The 9607-nt window shown below is 39.5% G+C and overlaps 1 pseudogene; it reads right to left on the reverse strand.

The window, feature by feature from the left end:
* Positions 1 to 6381: 6381 nt before the first annotated feature.
* On the reverse strand, positions 6382 to 9234 carry LOC102870617 (annotated as a pseudogene).
* Between the last annotated feature and the right edge of the window lie 373 nt (positions 9235 to 9607).

The following is a 9607-nucleotide window of genomic DNA, read 5'->3' on the forward strand; positions in this document are numbered from 1 at the left end:
TTCAATTGTTCCTCAGATTTGTCTTTGTGTTATAACACTCCAAAGAGATATTTTGCAGCAAATTTACTAACACAATATCTCATTTGATTTCTCCAATAGTGAATAATACTTTCATGAAAGTTAATTATGAATCCAATGAACCGAAATTCTTCATACTGTCAATATGACCTCTATTTTTCGTGATAGCATATATTGACCAATATGTGAAGATTTTAGTGGATTGTTTTTTTTCCCCCCGATATAATCTATGTTGAAGTTGGCAGCTTTTCATTTTCCGTAGTAAGTACTACAAGTCTTCCTCACTTACACAAGAAATTTCTATTATTTGTATTCTAATGAATCTGCTTTCAATCCTAATGTCATGTTCTTCATATGTAGACCTTCTTCTCTGATTATTCATTCAGAATATCGATTTAATAAGTTTAGTGAAATTATATAGCACACGCCTTTCCTGAATTTAAACCATAGAGTACCTTGAGGCACAGGCCATATTAATTTGTAAGACATTCAAATCTGAAATAACTGTTATAATTGAGGCACTGCTTAATTCAGCTTTTGAAAACATTCATTTAAATCTTTCAGATAGGTCTTTCAGACATGTTTATGATCATGAGCAATATAATGTTTTGTACTTAGCTCAAAATACTATCAAAATAGCTCGAGTTATATTCTAGAATTCTCCCAGTAACTTAGTACATCATTTTCTATCATGTACTCAGAATGAAGGCCATTAAAGGATATCACTTGTGAAATCAAATTATAGATATCATGTAGGGAGCTCTGGTAGCTTAGTGGTAAGAAACTATATTACAACCCCCAAAGCCCATGGTTTGAATCCATCAGCTGCTCTACAGATGGATGGGCAATCTCCTTCTGTGCATTAACTGCCTCTTAACATGCACCAGAGAATCAGCTATGGGTTAGGTTCTGGCTTGATGACACAACAACACCATGTAATACCAGGAATTGTGTACTCTGGTTAATGGGTAATCATAGCAGACAGATTTCTGAGAAATCCAATATAATTCAGTACCATAGTTCAGTTGCCAATAGCCAACCTGTCAAAAGTTTTAACGATTTGGTGTGTTCAAGGCTACATTCACCGATGTTAATAATCACAGGATACTTTGGAAAAATCTAAGAAAATAGTATTTTTAAAATGTGATTTTAAAGCAGAGAGCTTTGAACATACTAAATTTCAGGGACTTTGAACTTGAAAACTAATTCAAGTGTAAAATTGAAATGACTTGATCTTAACACAACCAGATGAAGAAAAGATGATCCACGCTGTGAGTTAGTGTTGTTTACTGCAAACTGATTGTTTGCCCTGAACTGGACATTGTGGATGCCAAAGCTTAAGCTTTTCAAACTGAGCTGAAGATTTCTACATGCTTTCTACAAAAGGGACATGTTTGTTCTCACACAGTACTAGCTTGATAAGGATGACCAAATCAGAAATAGGCTACCTAAAATGGGATTATTAAAATTTGAGACATGAAATAACTGGCTTACATGCCTTCACAAGTGTAGTTATTAGTTAGATGATCGTAAGAAGATGTTTAAGTCTTCACATATGAAGGTCAATGACTATAAAAGTTAGGGGTTGGTTTTTGGTGTCAATGATTCATTGTCCTAAATTGCTTTCCTAGCTACTGAATTTGACATTACCACACAAATGTATGGAAACGTGAATGGAATGTGTCAGTCTATTCCCAAGGTGTTGGGCTAGTCTTACCATTAAATCTAGTAGATGGAGCAGCAGATATTGAGAATCACCAGCAAAGTAGAGCATACAGAGTTCAAGTCCTTTGGGTTCAGAGTCCTGTGCCATTCATATCACGGACTACAGGTGAAGCAGATGCAAGAGTTGCAGCCTAGATCCAGAAATTTGACATGGGATAGAGCAGAACTTGTAACTACTAACCCACAGAACCAGAGCTAGGAGTCTGCCTAAGTTTGTTGGAGGACTGTGGAAGAGACACAATACTTGGCAGGACAAGAAGTTCTGTAACACTGGCCTAAAGCCATGAAGCTGAAGGCTGAGGTGACTGTGAACACATTTCTGAAGCTGTGCTCATTCAGTGATTGTATCCTGCTGCCACCATGAATTATATAACCTTTTGACATACCAAATAACTGTAGTAATGGTGGGAAAACTGCCACAAAATTCGCGTGAATAATTGTATAAAAGTGAATGATGGTATAAACAAATAATATTTTTTTAAATGATAATTTAAGGGGAAAAGAAGTTGTATGTTGTTTCAACAACAACAAATGAAAGCTCAGTTTACATTTAAGATAGGTGAATTTAAATGTAAGAATAAATCATATACCTATTGCAAATATATTTTGTTGTTTTTTAAAATAACATTTTATTGGGTTTCAATGAATTTACATAGCACTCTAAGTACTTATTCAACAATTTCTACACAGATTTTTCAATGACATTGGTTACATTCTTCAAAAATGCATGAAAGTTCTATTTTAATCCATTATCACCATTTTGCTTCTGTTAATATGACTTCCTAAAGCAAGTATAACTATACTATCAAACAAGTGAAGAAATCATCAAATATTTATGTGTTGTTATTGAATACCTTCAAGTCGAGCACAACTCATAGAAACCCTATGAATAAAAAAACTGAAGCCCCTCTACAACTATTGACATTAATCAAATTGCATAGAGTTTCTGGAGGCATATTGTTTAGGAAGTGGATGTCACTCCTGCTTTACACACACACACACACACACACACACACACACACACACACGCACACACTGGGTGTTGATGTGTCAGAATTAGTGAGACTGGCTCAGAAGAAGGAAAGGTTCAGAGCAGCTGTATAGGGTCACTATTCATTTGCAGGCAACTCAACCAATAACATTCTATGACAGGTTTAGAAGCAAGAGTGGCATCTACTTCCTAAACAACATAACTCCATAAACTCTATGAACTTCGATAAAGTGCCAATAGTTGTAGAGGGGCTTCAGGCCTTTTGTTCATATGGTTACTGAGTTGTGCTTGACTCGAAGGCAATATATATAAAACTCTTATGAACATAGATGCAAAAATTCTTAACTAAGTCCTGACCGAAAAATAAAACAATTCATCACAACCAAGCAAGATTAATAATAGTAATGCAGGGATGTTTCAACATATGAAAAACAAATTAATGTATTTCAGCACATTAACAAAGCAAAGAATCTAAACCACATTATCCTGTTAATTGATGCAGAAGCGGCATTTGACACCTCACCCTGAATAAAACACTTAGTCAAATATTAGGAGGGACTGGAGAGCATTATGCTGAGTGAACTAACTCAGTCCCACATGGACAAATACTGTATAAAACCATTATTGTAGAATGAGTATGCAGATCCAAGGGAGGGGGAGGGTGAAAATAGAGTGATGAGGATGGGGGGTAGTTGTTCATTATAGGGTTATGCAATTTGATGGGTGAGTGGGATAAAGGAAATGGGAAGGATCTTTTTTGAAAAGCAATGTATTCAAACTTTGTAAATAAATCAGTATTAAAAAATTAAAAACTACAAAAAATAGATAAAAAATCCCAATCGCTTAATAAAATGGGAGTAAATTGGAATTCCCTCAACACAATGAAAACTGAGCCAGCATCATCTTCAATAAAAAGAGAATAAAAATATTCCATTTCCTGACAGGGGCCAGTTCAGTTTGAACATTATCATTATTCTAGTCAATATTGGGTTGGAAGTTCTAGCAAGCTCAAAAAGACAAGAAATTTAGATATATCCGAATTAGTAAAGAGGTGCAATTGACATGATACTGTACGCAGAAAATCCCAGTCTGAACAAAAGACTGTTAGATCTGTTGTTGTTACATGCGGTCAAGTTGCTGCAACTCTTAGTAATCCTGTGTACAACAGCTGTGAAGCCTGCCCTATTCTGAGCCAGTCTCACTGACTTCAACACATCTATCCTTGTTACCTACCCCAGTTACTGTATCAATCCATCTCATCCAGGATCTTTCTCACCTGCACTGGCCCTTCACACTTCCAAGAATGATGTCCTTCTTAAAGGACTGGCCTCTCCTAGCCTTGTGCTCAAATATGTGACCTAGAGCTTTAAAATCCTACCATCCAAGGAGTAACTTGGTTTCACCCTCTCCAAGACAGATTTATTTGCTTTCTTGGTGGTCCATGGTATGCTCAAGATTCCTAGTAGACCAATTTAAAAGAATAGCAAGGTCAACATAAAAAAATCAGCTGAATTTCTCTATAACGACAAAGAAAACATGGGAAAGGAAGCTAGAAAAGCATAACAATTGACAATGACCAAACATAGGATGAAATACTTAGGAATAAACTTAACTAGAGACACAATGCCTTTAATGCAACTTCAACTTCCTCCTTTATTACCATTGGCTCCTGCTCATATGGTACTTCCGGAAAGTTATCAGTGACAGTCAGCTTAGTGACACTATATATTCCCACTATATATTCCCTCCATTTCATTTTGATACTTGCTGGGTCTTAAAGCCCCAGGAATATGGGATACGATTTGACTTGTTTCAATTCACAGATGTGGCTTTGGATGCACTCATCAATTTACGCCAGGAAATTTGGAAGACAGATGTCGGGCCAATGAATTGGAAGAGATTCATATTCGTTTCCATCCATAAGAAAGGTGGTAAAACACAGTGTGGAAACTATCAAACAGTATCATTAATATCATATGCATGCAAAATACTGCTAAAGATCATTTAAAAATGCCTAGATCAGAACATATATAGTTAGTGAACTGCCAGAAGCTCAACAGAATTTAGAAGTCATGGCACCAGATATATATATATATAATTGCTGATGTCAGATATATCCTACTAGAAGTAAAAACATCAGAAGAATGGCTACTTATGCTTTATTGACTATTAAAAGGCATTTGACTGTGTGAATCATAACAAGTTATGGGGTAATATTGAGAAAGATGGGAATCTATGAGTACTTACTTAATTGTTCTCATGTGAAACCTATATCTGGGCCAGGATGCTTTTGTGAAAACAGAACAAGGGGACACTACATTATTAACAATTAGGAAAGGAGTGTATCAGGATTGAACTCCTTCTCCATACTCATTAAATCTGTACGTGAAGAAAATTATTTGAGAAACTGGACTCTATGAAGAGGCATGTGCCATCAGGATCAGAGGGAGACTCATCAACAACCTGCATTAAGCAGATGACACAACCTTGCTTTTGAAAGTCTGGAGGACTAGAAGCACTTGTTACAGAAGATTGAGGAATTCAGTTTTCAATATAGATTGTATCTCAATGTCAAGAAAACAAATATTCTTACCACTGGACTGATAGGCAACATCATGATTATGGAGAAAAGATTGAAGCTGTCAACAACTTCATCTTACTTGGATCCACAATTAACACCCTGGGTACCAGTAGTCAGAAAATCAGGAGATATATTGCAGTAGGAAAGTTAGAGACTGCTCCAAATTGTGGGAGAAATAATTATGTTAAGTTTGTGGAATAAGGTGAATCTGGTTGATTAAGGAAGGCCATGGTCTTTCTGATCACTTGCTATGCATCTGTGAGCTGGGCAATAAATAAGGATGACAGAAGAATCGATGCCTTTAAGCTGTGGTGTTGGGGAAGAGTGTGGAACATCCTGTGGAGTGCCAAAAGAATAAACAAATATGGTTTGGAGAGGGTGCAGCCAGAGTGGCCTTTGGAGGGAAAGATGATGAGGCTTCACTTCATTTTCTTCGGAAATGTTGCTAAGAGGGGCTATTCCTTGAAAATGGGCATGATGCTCCGAAAGTTAGAGGATCAGAAAAGGATAGGAAGACCCTCGACCAGTTGGATTGACACAGTTATTGCTATAATGGGCTCTAACATGTCAGAAAGTATGATGGCTCAGGATAGGGAAGGGTTCAGATTTGTTATCCATAGTGTCACTATGGGTCATACACAACTTGGTGGCACCTAACAACAGAAACAATAGAGACACAACAGATATGTATGTGGAAAAGTACAAAACACTACAAGAAATGGCAAGAAATCTTACTAAATGGAAAATCATATTTTTTTTATGATCTGGGGACAATACTTATTAATTAAAACTATGTCTTATACTTTACAAAGAGGCTAGTTAACAACAAAAGTTTAATTGACCTTAAAATCCTCAGCAAGACTGGCTTCACATCTTCTTCAGAATTCTGAAGTGGTTTCCAGGCAGGGAGGCAGTGGGTGTGGCACACAAGTTTATAGGTTCAGTACCTGAAAACTGCAAAACCTGACACCAAAAGTTTCTGATCTCCTCGGGAAAGACTCTTTCCAGCCCCCACTGCCCTTGCACTCCTTCAGCCCTAAATTCCATCTCCCAGGCAAGTCCTCATTTATCGTCCGGAGAATCTGTTCTTGAAAGCTTTAATCATCTTGGCCACCATTAGGGCAATTTTTTTTACAGCGGCTTTCCTCGGATCATAGGAAACAGAGCTGCTGAGCACAGGTGCCAAGTGGGCACTGCTGGTACTCGGGCCGTTGTAAGCCGATTCATCAGTGGAGGGGTGAAAGCTGTTGCTGCTGCCACTGCTGAAGAAAGTGTGGCTGCTTCCTGTGAGGTCCTGGGCGGTCTTGATCTTGATTCTTTTAGGAACAGCTGCTCCTCCTGTTCCAAACTTCTCCTGCTCCTTCGGACATCACGAGGTGGCTTGGCCACAGAGTTGACAAAGGCCATCTTGGCTTGTCGGCCTTGGGCTTGTTGGCATGTGCAGACTGGATGTTCTTCGTCAATAACCGTAACCGCTACTCTCGGGCATTGAAGCCTCAGCTACATCCCTCGTCATGACTCATACTCTCTGGCCTTTCTTCCTTAAAGTCTCGATGACAGTGACTTTTCCATAACTGATCTGTGTCCTCAGTTCATATGTGATTGCACTCCTCAATGCGATACAGCTGACTAGGCGTACACCTCTCTAAGACAGGCTCGAGACGATGACATGGGACTCCTCCTGTTCTTCAGCACTCGGATGCACTGTGGGTGCAAGGCCATCATTTCTGGGAGATAGGCACATTTGGAACCACCGGTGGGAGTCTTTTTCAGCTTGGCTGCAGTCGACTCAGGATTTTACTAGAGCTTTTAGAATCGCTTTTTTTTTTTTTTTTTAAGTCATTTCTCCCCCAGTGCAGTGGCCAAAGTCTTCACGGTCTTTTTCTTTTTCCTCTGGGGCTAGTCATAACTGAGGTATGACTCAAAAGACCTGGTGGGCTGCTCGAATTCGGCCTCCATTTCAGCCTTCTCAGCTTTAGGGAGGGAGCCCTGGCTTTCTGTCCAGATGGAACGTTTTCAGTTTCCCTTCTTGCATTTTTAAATTGTTTGAAGGCTTCTCTTTTACTTTGGGCAGTAAGTCTCCTGCCCCCTTTCCAATGTCTAAACTGTGTACACTTTGCATATTTTTTTGTCAGATTTGGTTTTCTCTGAGTCTTGTGCTTTGGCTTTATTTTTTTAAATTTTAATAATTTTAATGAATATTTAGAGATTTTGGATTTCCATTCATTCATTGTTGCACTTCTCTCCCTGCCCAGGCCTCCTCCCCCCCTCCGCCCCAGTTCACTCCTCTCTTTGAAAAGTGAAAGAAAAAGTATTTGCTTTGGCTTTTTAAGGTGGTTGTCTGATGTGACCTCCAAAGGCGGTAAGAACTTCTCCTTCTCCTTCTCTCTTTCTCTCTCTCCTCTCTCTCTCTCTCTCTCTCTCTCTCTCTCTCTCTCTCTCTCTCTCTCCACCAGCAGGGGGTGGCTTCCCCTTTGTGCTATCTCCTGGTTCTTCTCTTTGGGAACTGCCTTGTGTGATTTCTCTCTACTCAGAGCAGTAGACTTCTCCTCCCCGTTTTCCTTGTGGGAAGATTTGTGCTCCTTGCTTTGACTCACTCCTTTATTTTGAGGTTCATTCGTTCCTGAATGAGTCCCAGTCTGTCCTGAAAAGTACTACTGTAGCCTTTTACAGGCTTCTGGTGTGGAACAATGGGCTCATGGTCCTCCTCTGAGGATCTGTAGTGGTCCTCACACGGCTGAGAAGGACTGGTGTCCTTAGAAGATGGAGTGGACTGAACATGGCTGTAATCCGAAGACTCAGGGTGTGAAGAGTGAGGTGGAGAGACTCTGTGACACTGCTTCCTGTCCTCTTGCCTCTCCTGACCATGAGAGACTCTGGGAGGCCTCTCCAGATCAGACAGCTTCCTGGGCTTCTTGTGTCTGTGGTCAATGCTGGAGGCCTGGCTCCCAGCGGCCTTCCAATTTTTTATTTTTTATTTTTTTTTAAGATAGATGATTTTCAGTTTATTTAGCTCTTCTTTTATTTTTATTAATTTTAATAAACATTTACAGAGATTTTGGATTTCCATTCATTCATTGCCACACTTTTCTCCCTGCCCACCCCTCCCCACCAGTTCGCTCCCCTCTCTGAAAAGAAAAAAAAATTCCTTCATTGGTATACAAGTCCCCCATCCCTTCCCCCCACTCCCCACCCCAAGTACACTTCTCTATGCAACCTTAATTCTGGACTCCTGTGCTAACCATAATACTCAGTCATGTATCACTTCTAATCTTTTCTTTCCCTCATCTGTTACAACGCAGTACACATAATTTATCCAGTTCTTTCTCAGTCTCACCCCAACCGTGATGCCTGACCTATTCTTCAACAGTGGCACTCTTTTTTTTTTTTTTTTTTTGGTTTTGTTTTTTGGTTTGTTTTTTTTTTTATGCGTGTACCGTCAAATTGGATCTGACTGGTACAGGAGGCGACTGTTCCTCCTTCTTCAGGAGAGCATCTGGTGGATTTGAACCGTGCACTTCTGGGATTGCAGTGCAGTTTCCTGCCACTAGGCCACCAGAGCTCGCCAACAGTGGCACTCTTGATACTTCATCTCCATCTCTTCCTCCTTCTGGAGAACATCCCTGGGGAACTTTCGGGAGTTACACTTTTCAAACTCCTGTTCTTCAGGTTCAGGGTTCCGTTCAACCCGAACCAGCTTCTTCCACTGGGCCACTAAATCTCTGGCAAAGGTTCCTACATGTTCGTGTTTTCAAAAGCTATTTACTATTTTCAGAACTCCAGTCTCCGCAAGAATGTCAACTGTAATAGGCAAAGTGGAGAGTTTCTTCAAGTATTTCAATAACTTCTTGGGGTCCGGGTTCGCGGCCAGGTGCCCCTGCAGCTTCTCCATGGCTGGAAGTGCCGACTCTGCTGCCATCACTGTCACTGGCGCGGCCTCCTTCTCAGAACTGGAATATCATATTTCCTGTTCATGGACAGGAAAATGAAACATTGTGAAGGTGACAATCCCACCAAAATAATCTACGGATTCAATGTAATCCAAATACAGAGACCAAATTCATTCATCAAGAAGATAGAAAAGGTAATTTCTAGTTTTATATGGAAAATAAAAAGATCCCAAATAAGCAACACTGTTCTAAAAAACCCAAAAATTAATTTGGTAATATCTCATTTCTTGATTTTAAGACATACTACAGAGTTGTAGTAGCCAGCATAGCATTTTACTGGTACAACAATAAACATATAGACCAATGGAATACAGTTGAGAATACAAAAATCAACCCATGAAC

The sequence above is a fragment of the Elephantulus edwardii genome, unplaced genomic scaffold (genome assembly GCF_000299155.1).
Source record: "Elephantulus edwardii isolate Elephantulus edwardi_28Jun2011 unplaced genomic scaffold, EleEdw1.0 scaffold00023, whole genome shotgun sequence".
NCBI classification, from domain to species: domain Eukaryota; kingdom Metazoa; phylum Chordata; class Mammalia; order Macroscelidea; family Macroscelididae; genus Elephantulus; species Elephantulus edwardii.